The 22,780-nt window shown below is 43.2% G+C and overlaps 1 long non-coding RNA gene across 2 annotated transcripts; it reads left to right on the top strand.

Annotated features, from left to right (window-relative positions):
• The first annotated feature begins 17,239 nt into the window (after window positions 1-17,239).
• Window positions 17,240-22,335, top strand: LOC129384432 (uncharacterized). 2 transcript variants are annotated; one of them, XR_011890216.1, is made up of 3 exons: window positions 17,240-17,453; window positions 19,407-19,534; window positions 21,590-22,335. It is a non-coding gene; the product is annotated as an uncharacterized lncRNA (long non-coding RNA). The 2 variants fall into 2 exon arrangements; XR_008612152.1 differs by lacking the exon at window positions 17,240-17,453 and adding an exon at window positions 17,460-18,425.
• Window positions 22,336-22,780: the final 445 nt, after the last annotated feature.

Genomic DNA, 22,780 nt, shown 5'->3' with positions numbered 1-22,780 from the left:
ATGATAAATGAACATTGCCAGTTAAGGCGTTGATATTGGCTTTACATGAAACGCGCGCTACCTGCGCTTGAATCAGGTAGCTGGAATGATTAGATCGGGGCATCTAGGCAGCAGCGCGCTGGCTCCGAACAGCGGTCAAAAATGAAGTTTCCCACTAATGTTGATATCGAACGGATGCCACTAACGCGCAGACTTTGCACAGCCAGATATCTGCAAAAGGCTTGATATGATCAATGGCAAAATATTTACAATGCTATCACTGAATACTTAAAGGTGTGCAACCAGTTAGACTGGGAATTGTTAGGAGTGAGGGCTAACGGTAAATAGCTCACCAACTTACGGTTTGTAGATGACATTGGCATACTCAGCAAAGCTGCAGACTATTTGCAACAAACGTTTGGGGACCTTGGCGAAGGAAAGTGTGAGTCTGATTGAGAGTTAGTATGCAGAAGAGAAAAGTAATGTTCCGCAGCCTGGCGAGAGAACGAATGTCATGGTCGGCAGTCAGCCTCTAGGACCTGCGCAGAAATACGTTTATTGAGGTTAATTACTCGCAGGGGCCTCTGATCAAGGAAATTAACAAAAATAAAAAATTAGCTGGAGAGCTTACGGCAGGCATTACTAAATCATGACCAGGGAGCTTACTGCTAATCATTGCCTTCTACCGTTACTAACGTATGGGGCCGAAACTTGGAACTTACCAAAGAAGCTTGGGAAGACGTTCAGGACCGCGCAACGAGCGATGGAATGAAAGTTATTAGGCATGACGATAATAGACTGGAGGACAGCGATCTGGATTAGAGAGCGAACGGGGATAGCTGATATTCTGGTTGACATTAAGAGGAAGAAGTCGTGCTTGGCAGACATTGCAATGCGTAAGGGAGAGAACTGTTGGTCTATTGGAGTTGCAGAATGGGTGCTAAGGGAAGGGAAGCACAGTCGAGGACGGCAGAGAATAATGTGGACGTGATGGAATTTGGAAACTTGAAGACACATGGTACCAGTTAGCACAAGACTGCGGTATTGGAGATTGCTGGAAAAGCTTTCGTCCTGCGATTGACGTCAAAATAAGCTGATGATGATGATGATGTGACGACATCCATGGCAGCTTCGCGGCATGTCATTCATGTTATGACATGCATGCGTGTCATGCACGTTCTGATAGCTCGATTTGCGTCGACTGCGGGGTGGGGGGGGGGCTAGTAGCGGCGTAGCCAAGTGGGGCACGCCGGGCACTTGTAACGCTCACTAACAGTAAATTTTTTGCATACTATGGCAATGACCCCGCTCCTTCCCCCTCCACGGTCAATTGGGACCCCACCCCCCCTCACACGAAAAAATTTTCTGGCTACACCACTGTGGGGAGGGGGGTGTAAGATTGCTCCAGACCCCTCCCCCTAACTTGTCAATGGAAACGGGGGAGGGTTGGGCCGCTGCCACCGGGCCGCAAGCCTTAGGCAGCCCAATTACCGGCTGCATTTCCCTTTGGACGTGAATACTGCTCTAATGTCATTACACTGTAGGATTCGTGGCGGTTCGAGGGCCCCCATGCGACAATAAAAAAAAAAACATACAGCCATCAGCAAGTCTTAGCTTGAGCAGATCTTTGGGAGCTGGGCAAGACTCTCATACAAAAGAAAGCTTGGCACCCCTCTTACATGCATTGTCAACTCTGGGTCACGGCTGACTGCACATTTCCTGTAAAAAAAATCACACAGGAACTCCTCTCGGATTTGTCTAAGTATGCGTAAGCATTGTGACTCTTCCTCATCCACACGCAGTCCATGTCGTTATCAATGTTATGAGACTTGATCCGACGAGTATAAGCGACAGCGCTGCGGCGACACGAGCTGCTGTGGTCGGCGGCGCCAAGTGAATGGCGCAAGCAAAGTACTGCAGGTGGCGGGGCCAGGTGCGCTGTGACGTGACGTTCGTTTTGAGCCGTTATCGCTCTTTAGCACTTCTCAACCGCGTCGAACCATTATCAACCGTTCTCCGGCGGCGGCGGCTGCTTGTGGCACGGCCGCGCGAACCGTATCTCGAAAGCGAACTGCAATTTGGACAGAGTGTGCCCACTGCTGAAAACTTCACGCGCTGTGTTCTCACCGTTTACTTCGCTTTGAAAACAGCGGCGCGTACACCTATCTTGAAAGTGATCTGCGAAAAGAGCATAGTGCGGCATAAGCTAAGAGCTTCGTGAGCGCCGTGTTCTCGCCGCTTCAGTCGCGTTGAAGCGAGAGCTAGCACGAAGGTGAATTCACTCGCTGCTGCGGGTTCTATTTTGAAAGGTATCGTGCGGTACGGACTGACGGACGGATGGTTTTTATTTGTGGGTAATTATAGAAATGCTTACGTTATAAAAAAAATCGCAGGGTTCGCGGATGTCGCGATAACAACCAACTCCGTCTTGATCGCCCCCTCCCCACCCCGGGAAAAGGGACACTACGCCTCTACCTCAGTTGAAGAAACGATGATGAAACGTTAACGACAAGTACGGCATTTTCTAACGCGTTGTCTTATGGCCTCCGAGATATGCGCGCAAAGCTGGCGCGCGCGAACCTGGGGGGCCATAATTGGCTGCTTAATAGCATTAAAGGACAAAAAGATGATACCAAACGACACAGTAAAAATGCAAACAAAGAACTGATCTTCGCTATACTGTTTGGGGAAAAGAAAAAAAAAATTAGACAGCCGCAACACACGCCACTAAAGCCACCACCGCCGGCATAACGCGGAACCAACAGTTGGCAACATTCATTCGCGCTTCATTGTCCGTTTCGTCTCCGCAACGAGAGCCGCCATCCTTTCGCGCCGGCCGTATTGTCATAGTTTTGTTTTTCTGCAAGTCCGCGCACGCAGCTCATCGGTAGCTGCACGGGTGCACGGCGTCGCATTGCGACCTGCGGCATTTTCTCGTGTTCGCGCAATCGGTGTGAAACATGTCGCATGTGAAATATTCGATAGAAGTGCTTCACGTCCAAGTCAAGCCGCCGTACGGGTGTATGGCTGTGTGCCCCGTTCTCGGAAGCGTCGACGGGTTTCCGCCATGCGGATTTCAGGTACGTGCAAATGCGTTTCGCCCTCCTATTTAGCTCCGGAGCAAAGCGTGCAATATTTCATGTGAAAGATGCAGTGCCCGTCATCATGGTGTGAATTTCGAGCGGGAAACGAGAACTGTGGCACTTAGAGCACACCGCGGCTGCTAAGTCAGCGTTGAAATTGTTTTACGTTACCGTAATATGTTGCTGTCTGTCTAATCTGCGCCTTGTGGACAGCTAGCCCATTGACTTTTGCTTGTGGCAGCGATAGGTATATAAATGGAAGCGGTAATAATTTTCGAGAGCAGACAGTTGTTTCGCGCGATGTTTGGTCGTGTTCATGGCGTTATGAAAGCCAGAAAACTAACTGGCTTGATCGTGCTTAGTTCCAACTCTAAGGGGCGTTTGTTTGTGCCGCGAGTACCACTTTCATGCTTTCGTTGCATGAGAGTGGTAGCTGCTGCATGCCGTCTGGGCAGAATACAATAAAAGCAATTTCCTCACTTTCATACGTATGCAATGTGACGTAACAAAATTTCCAGCGTTTTATTCGGAGCGTAAATGTACAGTATAGTTTAGTAAGAAACTCAAATTCTGTCTTAGTTTAGTAGGCGTAAAACAAGTGAAACTCTCATTCCTTTTTGAATTGTTCGCCCAAACCGCACCGCCCGCAGATGCGTCGTCGGGTAATTGACAGTAGCTTCGCTACGTGAGTTGTTTTATGCGCCAATATTGCCCGGTTAATTATCCTGTTAATTTATGCCGACGCTCGTTCATGTTGATTTTAAGCGATTACTATCCCCGAGTACCGGACGATGCCAAACTTGTGGTGAGGTGTAGCAAACGCGGGAAATTCAAAGTGGCGTGGCTGCAAGTTCCTGTTTTTACGTTTCTTGCATTCAAAGCCAACAGACACAGTATCACTGATTTATTTCCATTTCTGCTGTACTTGATCAATCTAATGTGACAACTGCATTTGCTCTTTAATGTTCTCCATTTATGTGTATTCAGCTTGGCTGCCAGAAAATGCTTGAATTTTTTTCAGTATCCAAGTGACGAAATATTTCAATTACGGCCGTGTGTGAAACACGCAAGATGACAAAACTGATAGCAAAATGATGAGATGTTTCTTTTATAGCGTTTGGACTCGACTTTTGGTGAGGATGTCGATCGACCTTGGGCCTGGTGACAGCACACCCGACATGGCCTAAGTGCAGCCTATCAGTTGAGTGCCCCCGAATGGACCATCAACATCGGAAAATGAAACAGAGCCAGGTAGGGACAACTTTTACTTTGGAACAGAATACTGACAGCTGCCTCTTTTTTTAAGAACTAAATAACATATTTACAAACCCATCCTTTCTCTTTGTGCAGCCTACATAGAATTGTTTTTTGCTTGTTATACAGATCTTCAGAAAGCAGTTCTTCTGAACCCTTTCTGCATGCACAAATAAATAAAGAGGAGTGCACTTTCTGAAGAAATTGATGCACTGAAATGTGCGTTCGACACACAATGAGATGCAAAATAACCAATAACATTAAAGCGGTAAAAAAAAACAAGTTTAAAACATGTTCTATCATAACCCGCCTTGGCATACGGATCTAAATATAACAGCAACAGAGGTGCATGCAGAGAAGTGTTTGTAAATGTTTGCAAGATATGTACGTTGTCTAAGAAATTGTTTTTACTTACTCGGAGCTTCGTGGTGCCGTGGCAGTGCAGTAAAAGCTCAAAATGATGCCCCTGCTCCTAATAAAGCACCTTTAGATTTTAAAATTAAATTATGGGCTTTTACATTCCAAAGTCACAACCTGAAGTTTTGGGAACCTGGCCTTCTTTAATGTACACCCGAATCTAAGTGCATAAGCGTTATTGCATTTTACCCCATTGGAGGGCAGCTGCCATGGCCTACATTGAAGTTAGGACCAGCATGACTGAGCAACATGGCATCATAGTAAGTGGGCTATAACACCAGGTCAAAATGAGAAATACTGCTTAGAACTACCGACTTCTTGGCTCACAAGCACTTTGCACTAAGTTAAAGGAGTATGGAGTACTGAGAGCGACCACTTATGTACCAATTTTTTTTTAGGCTGACTCTGTTATTAGGGTGCGAAGCTTCAATTAGTCAAAACCAGCCCAAATTACAGAACCAGCTCAAAACACGCACCAGGTATAGCTGGATTTGGACATGAAAATGGAGTCAATTCATGTCGCCGAAAATGGAGGTGGCGGTCACACTATTTCATGCATTTTGCCTAAAACATAGTCAATAATAATTAATCAATTTCTAAAATATTCTTTTCAAAAAGTTTTTTTCAAGCATGAAAGGAGGAGCCAAATGGTGTTCAGGTGCACGAGTGGTTAGTTGCATGGCACTTTTCGCATGTATTCACTGGCTTCTTTCAAGCTTGAAAAAAAAAAACTTGTTGCACCTATTGAGCAGTAGAAAGCTGGATTGGTAATTTTTCAGGATGCTCTGCAATTTTTGCACTGACACTCTTGCTTTGAATATAATATTTGAGCAGTTAAATAATCGTTAATAACTAATTACCTAATTAGGAAAAATGCAAGAATTGGTTTCACTTCCTCAAAACAATGGCAAACGACATTACCTTGGTGCTGTCCAGCTACGTGGCACTTTTACATATTTAAAGCTTGCACGTGTCAGACAGACCACCTGGTAATTACAAGGCATATATAGCAGTGGCTAAGTTGTGTGAGCCAGCCATGTGTAGCGAATCATGCGAAACGGCCATGTTTCTTTGACTTAAGGGCATGATAAGATTTACATGCTCGACACCTTGTATCAGTGGGTTCTAGGCCTGTTCGTAGTTTAGCTGCTACATAAACAATATTTCTCCACATGTAAGCTAATATGCATCTTTCAAGTATATTCCCTCATGTGTCCAAAATAAACCATCCTCGCGCTTCCTTCATTATGTTTTCATCTAGTTTTCATATTTCCTCGTTGTTTGGTGGCTTTATTTCTGAACAAGTTGTTTTCGTTAAACTCTGTTGCACACAGCAGTACACAGCATTTCTGCCTAGAGTGGGAATTTTTTTTTTTTCAGATTGACATTGATACACCTTGCCTGGGCAATGTAAGGCATTCTACATAACACGGCCCTGCAATAATGTTTTATATTGCATTCCAGCATCATGCAAAAGCTGTTTACTTACCAGATTAGAATATGTATAGGTGTTGGAAGTAACAGAACTGGAAGAAGCCAGCAGATAATGAGGCCAAGGAAAGCATACAGGAACATGTTTTAAGTTTTTTGTATGAAGTATAGAAATGATAAATTCTAGGTAAATGAAAGTGGATTAAAAGATATCCACCTGTGGGTGAGGAACGGACCCATAACCTTCACATTATGCACGTGATATACTAACCACTGTGGTACTAGGCCGTGTTCGAGCGTCGACAATCTGAGGGGCCATTGTGGACGGTTAAATGCTGCCTCGGTGGCACAGTGGTTAGTGCATCGCATGCCTAATGCAAATGCTGTAGGTTCGTTCTCCCCCCATGCCTGTTTTTTTTTACCATTTTCATTTCCCGTTATCATTTCTACATTTAAATAGAAAATTACAAATAAGTTTCCACGTGCCTTCCCTGGCATCTTCCAGCTGTGATTCAGAAAAAGTTTGACCCTCAGTATCCTTTCTTCTCATTTGGAAGAACAGGAGCTTCATTTTAAAAATAATGAGTTCACTTTGTTCAGCATCTCAATGTGGTCTCAAATTTTATCACAGCATGTGTATTACTAAGTGAAGTTTTTGTTAAGATGATGATATAGCATGGGACCTAATTAGTAGCCTTTGTGTTCAGATATATGACTAGTCTAATAAATAGGATTTTAAGAAGCACTTCTAACATGGTCTGATCATGTGTTTAAAAAAACTAATCTAGCATGATTTCAGGTATAACTGTTGCCCCTGAAAAATATTTGGATCATCTGCATTGGTATTGTTTTTAGAGAGCACCAATACTGCTTTGGTTGAAGTAGCCTCGTGGAACATGAAGCATCGCTTCTTGCTGAGTCAAGGAAATATCTGCATATCTGAGGTGCATGTGTCATATGCTCGAATGCTGTTTAAAGGCTGCTAATCAGAAAATTACTTCACTTGCCTTCCAGAGATTGCTTCAGTACTCTATGCTACTCGATCATAAACAATTTACCAGAGTGAACATTCATCACAGTTGGCTTTGCAATGTTTATGCAAAATACCACAATTGCCTACTAGACATGTGACTGCACTAAAACTTGGAATTAATGACCAGTAAGATTTATGGGACAGCAAAACTTGTGTTTATTACTCCAGAACAAAATGCCAGGCACCTCGGTTATTTCTGCCATAGAGTTTCTTACAGTAATTACTAGAGGGAACTCTGGCGCTCCAGTCGTACCACCATGGGAATGATGGGAAGCACATGGATTTGTCTGATATTCGTGCTTGTGAATTCAGACGTTCTTGTGGCTTCGTATGTTATACGCTATATAAATCTTATTGTCGTAAATTTCAGCGCAGTCTATACCCTTCGAAGTGCAGAAGACGGCGCCAACACGCACAATTGCTATTAATTGCAACGATTGAGCTTGTCCAGGTGGCCAAATCGAAAGGCGCCAAGCGTCTCAAGGCACTGGTATGCCCGCGATAACTTCATCAGGGCGTTGCACTCGCTTGTCGTTACATGCCTCCGTGGCTTAATGGTTTCAATATCAGACTTCTGCTCTAGAGTTCCTGTGTTTGAATCCTGTCGTCGGACGATTTTAATGTTTATTTATTTATTACACAGTATATTGTTGAAAATGACTAGTTTACAAAGTCACAAAGCCGCTTGAAGCCAAACAGACGAAGTTTAGGCAAATCTATGTACTTCCCATAATTTCCATGCTGGTACAGCCGTTCTTGTTTGATCTCCTGTAGACACTAATGTCAGAGTTACCTCTAGTAATTATTGTATGAAAATGATTTCTGCACCTCACTCTTGCAGAAGCGGCACCACACCTGCTGCGTAAACATGCACTACCTTTCGTCCAAGTGCAGGGAATGCTGTGAACTCGCCCGTACAAAGCCTGCACTAAGTAAAACAAATCACAACGTGCAGTTGCTGTCACGTTGAACTGGTGGAATGAGTATTGAAATGCAGCACCTCCTGAACTAGTTCAGGAAGTGCAGGTTAATCAAGTGGAGATTATATAGCAACAGAAGTTGAGTGATTCTGCATTACATTCACGAAATATACTTCATGATGCTTTTCCATTTATTTCCTCAGTTATTAAGAATCTATTTTGCATTGTTGGACAAAACTACAGAATGCCAACATATTTTCTAGCATTCACTGGTAGCAAACATGTCAAAACTTGTTCTAGTTTCTGGATTGCCGCTTCAACCGTTAACCCCCTAGTTAATTCCGAAAAAATGTACAAAATTTTCCAAATTTTTTACGTACTCAATTCGGTGTCATTCTCATTCTAAAAATAATTACTTCGTTGGTCTCTGGTTAAAAATAACACAAAAATTACCGACGATTACGTTACTTCCTAATGCGAAATTTGAGCGCAGCAAATAAGCTGTTTCACCTTTTCGATAGATTGAGGCAAAGAAATCGAGCAACACATGTATGCGCTATCACAGAATTTTTTTTTATTTTTCACACGTATTCCTTTAACAAAGACTCCACTAACAGTTCTTGACAGTCATGAAGGAAGCTTTGTGGTCGGAGAAATAGACTGATATATGTTCGACTTGGTACACCAATGCTTGATTCTCAAAGACGAGATCTATACAAGTGCCTCGCGAGGTTGTCACAGCCGTGGGACGCGTTACGAGCGAGAGGAACGGGATGTTCTCCCGCATAAGTGTTAGGAAATTGCTGTTTGTCTTTATGTCAACATTAAAGTCCCCCACTACTAACATCGGTGTGGATCGAGTTGCAGGAAGTGCACGACGTCTTTCGTGAGTGCGGTAGGGGCGAAGTAGGCAGCTACTACCAGCAAGATAATTTCGCAGTGGCGAACGGCAGCGGCAATTTCGGCTCGGGCGGTGCACATATACAGATCCGCCGCCACCGATCTGGCTCTCTGATTGCCACCGCACAGGGCGAACGGCAGCGGCAATTTCGGCTCGGGCGGTGCACATATACACATCCGCCGCCACCGATCTGGCTCTCTGATTGCCACCGCACAGGGGTTGCATTGGAGGAGGAGCGAAGAAAGGAATTAAGTTCGAGCCGGCGCTTTGACAACCGGAGACTCGCATGAAGAGGGGGGAGGGGGGCGGCGTGTACACCCAGCGGCAAACGATGGGGGCAGAAGCGCGCGCAGCAAGCGGACAACACGATAAAGGGAGGAGGGAAGAGATAGCAGCGACTGACTGATGCCGCTGACGCCGATAGTGAGTCAACCCCAGCTGCGGAGTTGGTTTCAGGGACAACGCCGCCGATGCCGACACAAACAATATGATACCCTCGCTTCCGCAGCGCTAAGAACCAGGTCTAGCCGTGGGAAGGTGGGCACGTATTCGTCGACGTGCCGGGGCCTACGTGAAATAACCGGCGCGTCGGCAACTGAAGAGCACCCTATCCGCCACACAAGAACAGGGGGGGGGGACCCTTTCCTCCTCTTTCTGCATGGCGGCGACGGTGTTCTATGCAGTCACGTTATCTTGACTCTCTAGCGGCGTCAGCGGCATCCAGCGGTATCCGTCGGTCGCTGCTAGCGCTGGGGGGATGAAAGGGGGGCGGAGCTGGTTACGAGGCCGACGACAACGCCGACGACGACGCGAAACCCAGGAACGGACGCCAAAGAGCTGCGCTCTAAAATAAGAGCTGCTCTTGAGGGCAGCTTTTCCTCAATGCCGACTGTAACTCATCTTTGACAATAACAGCAGCTTAACATCGGGCAGAAAGAGTGCGACTCGTCATTGGCGATATTGGTACTACCTGCAGTCACTAGTACAGCTTGGGATCAAGGGTTAAAGGTTGCGACTTCGTTGCTGCCCAATTTTAATTCTGCAGCTGTTACACTTGGGTGTATCGTGTGTATGTACGTGTGCATGCATTAAAATGACTTCACGCTAGAGCAAAGCAACTGTAGCGCAAAGAGGCATTAGTCATCTTTATATATTTGCTTTGTAAAGATGCGCTAAGTTTATCTTTTGCAATATAGACTTTGTGCTCTTTGGCCAAAGATGACCTTGTGCTACTAAAACCTATCAATTAGCTTTTTGCAGTAGCAGGTGCTTATTCCTTTTTCGGGATTGGTGTGTGAGTTTTAATTTGTTTTTCTTGAACTGTGCAATTCCCACTCAGAGGACTGCATGTCATCTGAGGTGTTCCTTTTCAATCAAGAATATTGAGGTTGTGTTTGTGAAACTCGATTTCTTGCCTCAAACGAGCTTGTACAAGCTGACCAAGCTGATAATTCTACCTGCTTATATACGAAATATGTTGCGGTTATGAACCCTCATAATGAATGACACATAGTATAAAAATTTTATCTATTAAAACAATTTAATGAAATTTTTCATGTTTTTCGCGTTCGTGTTCACTTCTCTACTCTCGTGTCTTGTCTGCATGCCTCACCTCTTTTTTGCCACAATGCAGGGGGAAAAGGTTCCGGTAACACCATGCATTCAGTATGGTGGCCCAGACGTGTATGCAAGCAATCTCCTTCATGTGGACCAAGAACTACTCTGCAGTGTCTCGCAGACTTCCATGCGAAGTCCTCAACATTCTCGCCTCAGTGGAATGGCTGCTCATCTATCTGCGTGTCCATCACCAAGACGGCCAGTTGTAAAGCTCCTGTACCCGTTTAAGAAAGCTTAATGATTTTTTTATTTAGTTTTCAAGGTTGGCCGTAGAATCTTAACATTTTTGATGTTTATAACATTTTTACCTGGCACAAAGTGGTGCAATAACTTTAAACCAGTGTAATGTATTTAAGTGATGCTCACTCTAATGCCTATCTGGTTTTGTTAGTGTTTAAGAAAGTTGTATGTCTGATGAGGTAAGAGCATTTGAATTTGTCATCGTGGCTCGTTTCAATGAGCTGTTAGGAAAAAAGTCTCAAAACTTATCACACGCCAGTTGTAGCATTTTTGTTTTCATGACTATAGTATACACGTTTCAAAAGATGGGAAGTGGGGAAAAAACCTGAAGAACATAATCATCCTAGGATTGTCATGTCCTTACAACTCTGCAATGATAATGCCTCATACATCTTGGGAGCACATTGGTCACAATGCCTACAGGTATACTTGATAAGAGAATAGCTTGCACCCAGATTTGCCACACTGTTGATGGCTGATGGCTTTTGTTTGTCGTCTTCATGTTACTACTATGTATTCAATATTCATTTAGATGTAAAGGACACTAGAGGCACTGAAGTACCAAATGGCACTTGCATTTCAGGGGACAAAGTGCCCAGCATGCCTGTCACAAAACGTGTTCTAGGGGCTACCTTGCCTCTATAGGTAAATGGATACCAGATGCTCTGTGTACAGTGTAATCGGTGTACTTGTCTGGAGTGCTTGAAAGATGTGCTACGGGCTGTACTGGCACTGTCTGAAGATAATGCATGGTTCTAGAAAGCCTGCAGCTGAGCATCTGCCACCATACTGAAGGAACTGTCCTAATTTTGTTGATGTTGAAATGTAGGAGCTGCAATGAATAGTTGTGAATGTGGCAGTGCTACCAAACTAAAGCACAAATTACACACCTCGACTCACACAATGCACTCTGAAAGTTTTGCTACGTGGTATCTGTGTTTGCTGCCTGACCTTATGGCACCTTTACGAGCAATCGCAGGTGATTGCAGCTGCTGAGGCTTTATCAACTGGCAAGTTAAAAAAATAATGCTGTGCCACCAGTGTGGCTGCACATTCCGAGATGCAAGCTATCTTGAACCAAGTGTTCGGTAGACAGTACCTGTGCAGCCAAAACATGGTGTTTGAGCCCTATAGGCAACTACGTTCACAACTGCCCACAAGTGTGCTGTCGGAACAGAAAGTTGAGAACAAGCAGCATTTTTACCGGGGTTCAAACATTAGTGCAAGTCATTCTTTCACCAAGGCTGGTAATCATGCATATGTAATGAGAACAGGGCATTTGTTACACACAAGGCGTCATGTGTCAAGTTTAATTAGCTCAGTAATCTATGAGATGGAATTATAAAAAGTGTACCTTTCGTTCCTCAGTGGTCTCTTGGAGAGATGACCATTTCCGGCAGTTTAGTTTTGCCTTCTTATGTCTAGATTTGGTGTTCATATTGCAACTACAACTAACAGTCAGTACTCTGTCCTGCCCAGTTTTTATGCTGCTTTTGTGATATTTATAATATTTTGCAGTTCAGCTGCAAAATATTGTCTATAGTATTATATATTGTCTATGCAAGTATATGTCTTTACTATTACTAGTTTTCATGTTCAACTTTTGTGCAGTGCTCACTAGTTATTACTAGCCATGTTTTGTTCACACATGCTCTTGGATTGTTGCGCGAAGTGACACGGACACAGACTACAAGCAGACAGGACGAGCGCTAACTCTCAACTAAATATTTCTTGAAACGACGAACATATATATATATATATATATATATATATATATATATATATATATATATATATATATATATATATATATATATATATATATATATGAAGTGATTGCAGAAAACCGCAGCATAAGAACATTACAAAGTATGAAGAAATCAGTTAAACATATCAGGAAGTAGGGAAGTCAAAAAAGGAAACAACAAAAAGACACTACTTCAGATTAACACATGTGTTGTGAAGATACTGAAATTCGCATTCTAACAGACAAAGATGCATGGCTAATGCAAGTCTCTCCTAATCTTTTAATGTGGAATGCCTTGATTATTTCCCGTGTGGTTTGACAGTTGTCTCGAAAGAATTTTTGTCTTCAAACAAAGGTTTACAACCGCAATTGAAACAATGTGATGCTAGATGTGAAGCATTAGGGTTGTAAAGTGAATGTTTGTTTTCTTTTAGTCTAATATTAATGCACCTGCCGCTCTGTACAATGCAAGTCTTCCCGCACTTGAGAGGATACTGATAAACTATACCAGTGTTACAAGGCACAAAAAGGGACACATGTCTAACGCCGCAATTATCTTTTCTGTTTTGCCACCCTGTTCAAGTTTCCTATTTATCATAGGCACATGATAGACAACTTGCGGGGCCGAGAAAACTTTATCCACATCATATGTATTGACCACGTTCCATAAACCATCTGATAATCTATGTATATAGGGCACCACAGCAAACCTTCTTTTTCTGTTTTTCTTGTTTCTTAGCCTGGCCTTTTACCCATTTTAAAAGCTTTTTGCAGGTTAGTGATAATAAATGCACAGGATAACTAGTCTTCTCGGGCCTATTTGTTGTGAAAAACTGTTTCATATTGTGTGGACATGACTAGCTTACTCAGCTCTTAAGTTTGCCATTACTAATGTCCACACAATATGAAACAAAGTTTTTCACAACAAATAGATAGAGAGGCATTCCACATTAAAAGATTGGGAGAGACTTACATTAGCCATGCATCTTTGTCTCTGTTAGGATGCGAATTTCAGTATCTTCAGAACACGTGTGTTAATCTGAAGTAGTCTTTGTTGTTTCCTTTTTTACTTCCTGATATGTTTAACTGATGTCTTCATACCTTGTCATGTTCTTACGCTTCGGTTTTTTGCAGTCACCTATATATATATGTTCTTCGTTTCAATAAAAATTTAGTTGAGAGTTAGCGCTCATCCTGGTCTGCTTCTAGTATGTGTACGTGTCACTTCGCGCTACAATCCAAGATCATGTTACTGTACCAACTCGCCCAACTTTCTATCCTTGTGTTAACATAGACACACTCAGACTTGTTCTTACTTATGTGACCGGTTATTTTTGTACTTTATAATAAGATGCAGTGCTTTTCGAATGAAAACATGTGATAGTTCGTAGTGAGATTATTTAAAAAAAACTTTTCTGCTTAAAATTTCTTTGAACAAGCCTGTGCCATTATTCGGTGCTTATGTCTTTGTATTGGTATGGTTTTACTCCTTATCTTCCTTTTTACTTTTAAAATGTGCAAACATTATTATGTAAGCATTTCTCTTTAATGAAATAATAAATACTTTTCTTATGACATTTCGTCACAAATTTTACAATGATATTGTTCAATTAGGTAAGCTTAGACTAGCTGATCGTTATTCTGATAGCTTAACTTACTATGCCTGTGGGATATTCAATGCAAGCACATGGTGAAAAATAAACTAAATTATTGGGTATAAGCAGGTCACTGGCAGTAAATGGAGCATACATATATTTCAGCAAATAGTGCATGCTTATATATTGAACAGCATGCACAGCTACACATGCTGTTTTGTTTCTAAATGCTGAAACAATATTCGAAGTGGAAGCGCTTTGTTGCACTTCGTTCTTTGGCTTTCAGTGCTACCTTTAAGTCATAAATGTGAAAGTACTAGTAGAAGCATCCCGTGGAGATAAATGACAACTTTGATGAATAGAGGTATAAAATGTGTGCTTAAAACGGCAAAAAACTGCTTCACAGGCAAACCTATGCTTCTGTAGTACTGCATTTGTTACCGTCGCCAATCCATGCATTGCTTGCGCTCTATTGCATTCAATATGAGCTACGACAACGAGCTGTGGTGTCCTTCCCTCCTGGTCGAGGTGGTGTTGCGAAAATTTTTGACCAAGTGGAGGTTTTTAATTATTTCTGAAATGCAGGCAACCATGCTATTGGCTGTGTGCTGTTTCCACGGAGTGATAAGTACTGGTGCACCAAGGTGCGGGAGATCCTGTGTCCTTTGTGCAGCGCGCGTTGTTATTGCGCTCTGCATCCAGCCGGCAGTGTACTATCACTGCAGAGGAAGATTACGAAAAGCATAGCATGTGTGCATTTCTGCGATCATGAGACTTAAATTTTTCGCATGAAAGGGTCGCACGTTATGCTACCACATGACGGACCAGAAGCGCAATATGACGACGCCTCACAGATTCTGGCTCATACTGAACAAGGTAGTACCATAGCTAAGGCTAGGCAGCATTCACAACAGCTAGTCTGCCCATTAACTACATGGCTGTAGTGAACGCTAAAATACTTGCAGGGATAACACCCTTTCGGAAGGGTGTTGTCCATGCTACACCCATATTGAAAGGGGGGTGTCTGTGTTACACCCCATATAGAAAGGGTGTCGTTTGTTTACACCCATAGGCAAGGTGACGTCATATTAACACCCCTTCTTTTGTGGGGTGTTAATTTGCATCCCTTTGCTTGGGGTGTAGCAATACACACAAAAAGGGTGTCACCCATGGGACAAGTCATTTACACCCTTAAGGGTGTTAAAATTTTTAGAGTGTATGGTACGTTAACCCTTCTCTTAAAGAAAATATTTCACCACACCAAGTTGTATCTCGTCTCGCATCGACCATCAACACAAAATTGATGTGCCATTCTTCCTTTTTGCCAAGTACAGCCACTGAATGGAACCGCCTTCCCGCCTCCACAGTCTCAATTTGTGACACCACTAATTCAACATCGCTGTTCAAAGTGTCTTACAGATTAATTTTCTATTCTTGCCCTGCACTGCAAATATTGTATACTTTCACCCCTTCTTTCTGTTGTGTCTACTAGGCCTTGAAAGTATATTATACATACTTTCAAGGCCTAGTAGACACAACAGAAAGAAGGGGTGAAATTGCGGCATTATTGCATTATTTATCCATAATTGCTCATAATTAACGTTGTTCTATTTACTACCTTCTGTATCACTACTGACGTCATACAAGACGCTGATGACGTCACATTTTATTGCTTTGTATAAGCAATAAAATGTGACGTCATCAGCGTCTTGTATGACGTCAGTAGTGATACAGAAGGCAGTAAATAGAACAACGTTAATTATGAGCAATTATGGGTAAATAATGTGAATTAGGGTGGAATAAATTTGGTTAAGGTTCGTACAAACTGTAGCAAGGTGGATTACGGCAGATGAAGGTAGAATTGTGAAGACACGTGACAATGTATGACGTATCACGGTCACGTGATAATTGCAAGTGTACATCCATGAAGTGATTAAGTTTTCGCATTCCTAAGTGACTGTCGATCTTTTTCTAGGATTCTGATGTTACTGGCATGACGGCCACTCCAATATGTATCATCAAGAAAATGTACGCACTTTCACTTACAATTTAATTATCACTATATTTTGTGCTCACAATTATATTATCATGCAATTAAACACTTCTAAGACTAACTGCAGTAGCAGAATGAAAACGCGCGAGCAACTTGCACAATTCTGCACGAATATTTCGGTGCCCTTAAAAGCCCAACAAGAAGTGGCGAAATTAAAGAAGCTGTCTGGATACATTGCTGAACAAACAGGGACGTGCTATTAGACGAGCCTCTGATGTAGAATGGCATCAACGTACAATTTGCTTGGTGAAGCCATAACGAAGACATTTATACCGGCGAGATCACGCTGGAAGTTCTCAAATCCGAATCTCCACGTACCTTGCCTAAGTTATTCAGAGTTTTACTAAGCTACTGGTCTGCCTTCTAAGCGCATCCTCGGACACAGTTTGTAAGGCTCAGCCTATATATTAGGGGCTGGTGTCGTCAAAGCTGTAATTGCTTATCCACAGCAGACGCTCTTACAAATGCATTCTTCAGTCGCCTCATGAATGCTTACGCGTCGCTGTCGCACGACCAAGATGTGAGGGTCTTTATCGAGCCAGGATATCACTGTAACTACGCTGTGACCTCGCAAGGTTGCTTCGTTTGGACGCAGCGAATAATATAATCGCACCAGCAGAAGAGCGCCGATCGTCTCGCTCATGGTCCCGATTTGTGTACTGTACCCTCAGTCATGCAGCGCAGACTGCGCCCCCCCCCAAAAAAAAAAATATGCTCGGCACGAACCGTAGTAGCAACTACCCGCCTCACCGCTCTTGTTGGAGACCACAACGAAGCAGCAGCTAACAGGCGGCCATTCGAGCAAGCAAACCTGCCAGAATAAACGTTCAATTTGCGCGCCCGCCCCCTGCCCAATGAAAAGCGACCGGAAGTGACGGGACGTCGCTGTACAGTCACTTCGGCGCGCGGCACGATGGGAAGGCGGAAGCTACGCCATTATTGCATTCTTTAGCTTCGTGAAATGCGTTCGCGTCTCGCGCTGTGCGACATAATTTTAAACGTGTGATCAGTTTTGTGCGCGGTGTAGAAAAAGGTGTGGCCCGTGCTTTGTGTATTACTCGTGCTCCACTTCAAAGCAAAGCGTTCGTACGCACTGGAAGATGGATCCACGGACGCTGAGACGAGCAGTTGCAACGTGCCCTGTGTCGGCGGTCGGTTGTACTGCCATAATGGCAATTTTCAGGCAAGTGCCCATTTATTTGGTATTTCTTTGGTTTGTTACGTGTTTTTGTTCGCTCTAGAAGTATCTTACTGTGATCTCGTAGCATAATTCACTAATGTAAGAGCAAGAGCAGCTGCACTCCTAGTAGGGCAAGTTAACTACCTCGATCGCGCCCCGTCTTACATCGGGCGTGATGCGCCTGCATAGTTACGCTTTTCTCAGCGCTTCAACGTTCATAGATGTGCTTCTTTTGTGCGTTCAGCGCGGCTTCTTGTAATACGGTCGCTCGCACTTAAGTTAAATGTGGTCGACCACTTTTGCGTCGCGTAGAAAAAGGACGACTGACTTTGCCACCTTTCGAAAGAACTGGCGCGGTATTGGTTCTCCCTGATGCGGTCGCGTGCTGCTGTTGCTGCTTGCCGGGCGCCTTTAACATGTTTTCGGCTCGCTTTGTCTGTGCGTGTGTGCGCGCTCGCGCTCGGCTCGATTCGTGTGTGTGCGTGCGTGCGCTCAGCTCAGCTCGCTTTGTGTGTGTGTGTGTGTGTGTGTGTGTGCGTGCGTGCGTGCGTGTGCGTGCGTGCATGCGTGCGTGCGTCTTGCGCGCGCATACATGCCGGTTTGTATGGGCCGGCGTGCTTGCGTGTGTCTAGTGCGTACGTGTTTTGTGAGCGTGTTTCTGTGTGGGTCACTGTGTGTGCGTGCACGTGTTAGCGTGTCTGCCTGCATGTATGTGTGATTGTTTGTGTTTATCAATGTGCGCGTGCGTGCCTTTGTGTCTGCGCTTTGAGAGTGCGTATATTTGTGTGCGCGCGAGTGCGTTTTGTGTGCGTATGTATGTATTGCATAAGGCCGGTAGAGCTTTACTCGCAATAAAACTCTTCCAATTTGGTGCAGCGAGTGTTGCCGCCTGAAAGCCGAGTTTGGTTTCAAGCCAACCTGGACAACTGCTGTATGAGGCGCTGTTTCTCAGGAGGATCAGTGGGTAGGCGTCAGGTATACGCTTCCTCCTTTTTCCCGCCTCTGCCCTGATGAATCGATATCCTTGATTGTTATTCTAAAAGGAACGTTACAACCAGAGCACAAATAAATTATTAAGAAATCTGGTAGTGTGTTTCGCCATTACACTAATTCTGATCTTAAAGACGTGAATTTCCCATTAGCCCACATTTCCGTTGATGCATACAACGGCTGAAATTGTGAACAGCAGGTTATTCAAGACCCCCCGTCCTACGTATATAGCAATTGTCTTCAGGAGCTTTAATGAATTTTGAAAATTTGAAGTGTTGTTGTTGCGCTTTAGAGGTATCATATGCAAGCTTTAGGTCTCTCCGGGTAGTTTGCATGCTGTTCGAGAGCTGTCGCCTATAGCCCTATTGAAATTCGTAACTACAGTTTGGAGCACTCGGGAAGCTAGAAGGCTTGTCCTGGATCTCGAGAAAGTGTTTAAGCTGGAAGTGTAGGTTGAGGAGTTTAGGGTTGGTCACACGAAGGCTTTTTATGCCTTAGCAGTAGGAGTGTCAAAGGATAAAAAATGCAGTGTGTCAAGCGTGGGAAGCTGCTTATGTGGTAGAGGCTTGTGCGTGTGTGTGTGTGTGTGCGCGTGCATGCATGCGTGCGTGTGTGAATTCGCTCCTCACAAGGGAGTATGTGTGTGTAAGTGAGCTACTTCTTTGCTGGTGCTATTTGCCAAAAATTGGCAAGAAAACACAATAATCAATAGAACTTGAAATAATGAGCTATGCAAAGCATGCTGGCACAGTAGCGACAGCAGCATATGAGCATACAAACATGCAGCTGTGTGACAATCTTAATGCATGACTGCAACATCTGGAAGGAAGCTTGCTTCTTTTTTAGTAAGCAGCGCAAAGTCCATATTTTTGCTTTTCTCGTGCAAACCAAAACGAGGCTCATTACCAGTGATCTTGTCTTTCATTCTAATAACATTTGTTTATCTTAGAGTGTTGTTTCTCGCAGGTCATGCAGATGATAGCATCAATTTCACAATGCCCAGCCTTGGTGCCCTCCATTAAGAGCAAGCCACTTGCGTTCGCCTTCAGGCAGATGGTTGATGTCTTCTAGGAAGCAGTTGGGAAGACTACATTGTAAGTAGATATAGGTGTGTAGTTTAATATAGTAAGTCGAGTTATAATTTAAAGCTCTGAGGCTCTTTGGCGGCCTAAGCTTGATATCATATGCAGTTGTGTGTGTTTTTAAATATTGCCGATTGTAGTGCATACTGCAGGTATGACTGTTGATCCAAAGCATACACTTGCATTTTCTTGATGGCCTTTCATAATGAGGATTTTCTTTGTGCAAGAATATTCACAGATGGGGGCATTCCAGCATGATATTCTTTATTGTGCATTCAGTGCTAATTTCGTATGACCTTCCTGCTACCAATGTTTTTGCAGGAAAGGAATATTTCCTTACTCTGTGCAATGAGCTTGTTATTTGCTCATTGCATTACTTGTCTACCTTTAATCCCGTATAATTCTCAAAACCTTAATATTTGAGCTGTTTTTATTTCAAATACAATAATACCATGCGCCGGATTGCAATCTAGACTGCAAGGGATTTGAAGGAATTACAAGAAACTAGGACCTCTCATAGGTGTTAAAAAACATTTCCGCAGGCATTGCACCTATTTCTTGTACTGAGCTAGCTGCTCATGAAAATTGCAAGCATATGTCATTTCATACAGTTTTGCAGGATATAGCAGGCCTGTCATTGTCACTAAGCACAACCTTTCCTCATTTGCATCATGAAAATCTGCCTCATGCTTAATTTGGGACAAGTCTTGAAAAATGAATGCTTCATAATTTTGAAAATACACAAAGTATTGGTTGGGGCTTGGCAGTTTTCAGACTTGACCATGTTGAACCTAGCCATTACAAGACGAGAAAAAAACATGCACAGGAGGACTCATTCAATCAAGTGCAATGCTGTGGTCATTTTCCATGTGGCAAAATGTACTTTTAGGCGTGGGAGGGCGGGTAGCCAATTTACAACCATTGCGACTCATGCGGGTAGTGGCAACACAGGATGAGAAATGGTTGTGGCTCAAGTTCATTGAATATGTGAACACTTATATACAATCCCTCCCCACCCCCCAAGTGAAGGGTAACCGTGCAATATATTTTGGGCGGTAAAGATGATTTTTTTAGGAGACAAGAAATTTCAGGCTCTAGTTGAGATGCTACACAAAGGAGGACCATGTATGTATTCACAGAATAACATAAACTGCCTAGGAGGGGTATCACAGTTTAGAGCATGAAGTAGAAAGTGGGAGCATGACGAAGGATCATAAGTTTATTTAAACTTATGATCTTTGAGAAAACTACTTGTCACCGTTTGCCAAGCTAACCTATTGAAAGAAAGGGGCCTGCTCTAAAAAAATAGTTAACACATGCTAAATTTTCAAGGAAAGTATGCCGAAATGTCAATTCTTACTAAATTAGTAAATAAGAAATACACAATAAATTTTAGGATACAGAAAGGGTCTAATAAACAGCATTGGGGAGTTGGAGATTGTTGGGCTGGATGCATGTATTGCAGGGCAAATGATAATGCCAGTGGGGGTTCCCTCATTTTCATTTTGTGAGCACTCTCTGTAAAATTACTCTTTGTCTCCTAGTGTAATAATGTTGTGTAAAAACAGCCATTTTTTAATGTCTTGTGCATGTCAGTCTTAATATGCCATATCCCGTAAGGTTCTCACCTGCAATACTTATAAAGTGTAATGCAGAGATATATTCCATATTTCATGTCAATTTTATATTAAGGTCACATACACACTCTTGGACAAATTTCTGTTGTTGAGAGATGTCATTGGTAGTGTCCTTAAATTTTATTCACTCTTATTTTCTATGTTGAAAAGGCTCCTGTAAATTTATTTGCTTTTGCTGCTGTATGTGCCTTGTATTCACAGTGACATAGTGGTTTAGTGTTCACAGTAAATGCAATTCCTAAATTTGCAAAATAGAAATTTCTCCTACCTTTCACCTGTCTTTCCCAGTTGCCTGAGCTGTTCATTGTTCCCAGTCACATTAATTAAATTTGTTACTTTCAGGAGCTTGTTGCCTTATCAAATTTTCCACAGTGCACATGTGTAATTGCACAGACTGAACTCTCATGATTCTCTTATTTTGCTAATGCAGGATGCAAGATTCCAGCAATGCCATGCGCTGCATTTATTGGTCAAGATGCTCAGAGAATGGAGTCCCTGCACCTCTTGGTGAAACGTGAACATTTTCTTTCTTTTGGAAAGCTAAACGTCATTTGCTGTATCAATTGCATTCTTGCAGCTCAGATGTGTACTATATTTTTTCTTATTTTGAATCAAATAATATTCACTGTTCAGTATAAAAATGACGTACAGTGTGAAGGACAAGGACTGCGAGAGATGACATACACTGCGCTGACTTCCAACAATATTTTATTGCGTTGCCACATCGTGTGTTTATACACAAGAAGGGCCATGCGCAGAAAATGAAAGGCAGTCACTAGGGGTGTTCTAACAGCAAGTCATTGTACTAAGAACATGGTCACTAAAAAAAAATTCACAATTTCTATCTGTGGAGATACAAGACTTCACTAGGGGTCAGCGTGATAGAGGGGGCACTAACGCACACACTACCCATTTTTCTGGTGAAATAAGCATCAATAATGTACCGGGTGAGCTGTGTTTCGCTAGAACTTGCGTATCTTCAAAGAGGGGCATGCAGCGGCAGTCCCGGCAAAAATGAATGCCCAAGTGGCCTTGAACAGTGTTATGGACGTTATAGTGCACTCTTAAACGATCATTTAGGCACCTGCCTGTCCGTCCAACATATTTACTGCCTCAAAACGGGAATATGGTAAACCACATTCGTTACACATATCGCAAAATGTTTTTTGTGCCCGACAGAGCAAGAACTCTGACACGATTTAGGCGTGTTTACACGCTTACAGAGCTTTGCCAGCTTTTCCGGGGCTGAGAAAAGGACTGGGATTCCTGGAGGTTGCCAAATCTTTTTTTAGCCTATCGGAGACATCATGCACATACGGTAGCACTGCGAACCAGTCTTTCAACCGGCTGGTTCCTTGACTGAGTGCGCTCATCACGTTTTGTGCCCTTCAGAAGCTGTTCCGCTATGGCTGAAATTAAGGCCAAAGGGTAGCCAACCCAAGAAAGGCGATCAACCTGTGCAGCAATACTATCTTGCATTTCATGTGAGCAAGATTTATTGAGGCTGTTAACGAGGCAAATCTTTACAATACCTCGTTTAACAAGCTTTGAATGTGCAGAGTTAAAGGGCAAGAGTGACTTCTTACTTCTCGGTTCAAAGCACTAGCCCACCTGTTTATTT

This window comes from Dermacentor andersoni, chromosome 9 (genome assembly GCF_023375885.2).
Source record: "Dermacentor andersoni chromosome 9, qqDerAnde1_hic_scaffold, whole genome shotgun sequence".
In the NCBI taxonomy this organism is placed as follows: domain Eukaryota; kingdom Metazoa; phylum Arthropoda; class Arachnida; order Ixodida; family Ixodidae; genus Dermacentor; species Dermacentor andersoni.
The sequence above is the reverse complement of the archived record's forward strand: the minus strand, read 5'-3'. Positions and strand labels throughout refer to the sequence as shown.